The 2,175-nt window shown below is 41.3% G+C and overlaps 1 long non-coding RNA gene across 1 annotated transcript; it reads right to left on the bottom strand.

The window, feature by feature from the left end:
- Positions 1 to 216: 216 nt before the first annotated feature.
- LOC114563433 (uncharacterized) lies at positions 217 to 1,915 on the bottom strand. Its single transcript, XR_003693617.1, has 3 exons — positions 1,396 to 1,915; positions 427 to 580; positions 217 to 255 (listed from the first exon to the last, which is right to left on the bottom strand). It is a non-coding gene; the product is annotated as an uncharacterized LOC114563433 (long non-coding RNA).
- Positions 1,916 to 2,175: the final 260 nt, after the last annotated feature.

The raw sequence follows: 2,175 nt of genomic DNA, 5'->3' as shown, positions 1-2,175 counted from the left end.
TCAGGAAGAGACCTGGGACAGACCCAGGCTCTTGGTAGGTGGCTCTGACGGTGCCGGTTGGGGGTGTGATGAACAGTGGCAATAATAGTCACAATAAAGATAATTGAACTACGACTATAAATAGTAGTTGCAGTAGTTCATGGCGTAGCAGGGCGTTACAGGACGTAGCAGGGAACTGCACGGCGTAGCAGGGTGTAGCAGGACCACGGCAACAGCTGCAGCCGTGATTTAGGGGCCACCCTAGTCCAAGGAAAACTGCTAGGCGAAAAAAATTATAAAAAAGAGTTGCACAACATCACATAGTCAGTGGTCACAACACATGCACAACCTAATACAGTCCGGTATGAAATGTCTTCTTCCTATTAGAAGTAATTTGTAAATGTTTATGTGTCATATACAGCTAATGATAGATACAAGTTACACTACCTGAAGAGCATTGCAGACATCTGATGTTGCACTGTGACCCACGATGAAGCACTAATGGTCCAGGATCCTGTAGAGCGAAGCCCTCTGTCTCTTCAAAATCTACAGTGCTAGGTGCATCTATCCCTTCATTACTGGCTGCACTCTCTGCCAAAATCTGAAAAACACAGAGGTTCAAAATCACTCACAAAAATAGGATACAAGCTTAGTTACCAACTGGATCAGTAATAATAATAAAAAAAGAGAAATAAAACCTCTAGAGGCAAAATCTAGGAGATTTCAGCATATTGATCAATATATCAATATACCTATAAATTACCAGAGAGTAGCCTACTGGGATACAAAATCGATACGAAATGCAGGGGAAACTGGAGTTTTGGGCTAGCTAGCTGCCTGCTAACAGCTCATAGCTAGCTTAATAAGATGCGGGGGAAACGGGGGTGTTTGTGCTAGCTAGCTAGCTGCCAACAGCTCATAGCTAGCTTAATACAATGTGGGGGAAACGGGGGTGTTTGTGCTAGCTAGCTGCCTGCCAACAGCTCATAGCTAGCTAGCTTAATAAAATGCGGGGAAAACGGGGGTGTTTGGGCTAGCTAGCTGCCAACAACTCACAGCTAGCTTAATGCAAACGGCATTGATGTCAAGGCAGACAATTACGAAAACCTGTTCTAAAGCTCAGTCTCTCCCTCTCTCTGTATACTGAAGCCCTGATGCTAGGAATTTGCAGTCAACCCATTTTTAATCCAGATGAGGGAATGATTTCAGATGCAATTTTAGCTACTCCTGTCATCAAATCATCAGCTACCAAATGTTTGCTAATGCAATAGCCAAGTTAACATGTATGTTACTAGTTAGATGGTGGATTTCCCAATACATACACGCTCAAATCACTTCTTTATTCTGAAATTATTAGACTAAAACATTTCGAAATCAGCCAAATTAAGAGTTACAAGAATTAAAAGTAAGACTTACTCTGCTAAGAGCTCTTTTTCGGTGCATGGAATTTCTGCAAGTTGGTCCTCCAGTCTTGCCCGCTCCAGATTCAGGTGAAAGCCTTGATGGTGGTGGACTTGATTCCATCAAGTGCACCGAGGGAACAGCATCGGTAATCAGTCTCACATAAAATCCCATCCGAAACTCCAACAAATCTCCATCTCCGTCTATAACTCTCCGGAGTGAAATGAATGCCACAAATGACCGAGTGTGTGGTGACAGACGTGGCAGTGAAGTCTGCTCACTTCACCTGCACAAAACGCACCCAAAAACGAAAAACCTTGCTTTTCCTTCAAGGAAAATGATGTACACGATTTCCTGAAAGACTGGACTTTGTGCAACTAGCACAAGCACAATAATTTACCATTATGACTTACATAAACATACATAAACTTCCTCTATATCTTGCTCTCTCTCACCACTATAGAGTGACCCCACAGTCACATTAGCTACAAGAGACAGAGACAAAGCGACGGATGGATCGTTTGCTTCTGTCTGGTTAGCGACACGGCCCCCAGCTAAAATCCTTCTTCAGACTGATGTTGGCACCTCCCACTCAATTAGCATACAAGCGCAGGGAAAAAGAAATGTGGAAATGTGGAAATACAGAAAGAAATAAACGTAGAAATGTGGAAATACAGAAATAAATAAATATAGAAATAAATAAATATAGAAATAAATAAATATAGAAATAAATGTAGAAATACATAAATACATATAGAAATGCATAAATAAATAAATAAATAAAGACATGTAAAA

The sequence above is a fragment of the Perca flavescens genome, chromosome 10 (assembly GCF_004354835.1).
Source record: "Perca flavescens isolate YP-PL-M2 chromosome 10, PFLA_1.0, whole genome shotgun sequence".
NCBI classification, from domain to species: Eukaryota; Metazoa; Chordata; class Actinopteri; order Perciformes; family Percidae; genus Perca; species Perca flavescens.
Note: the sequence above shows the minus strand (reverse complement) of the source record. Positions and strands in the feature narration are given on the sequence as shown.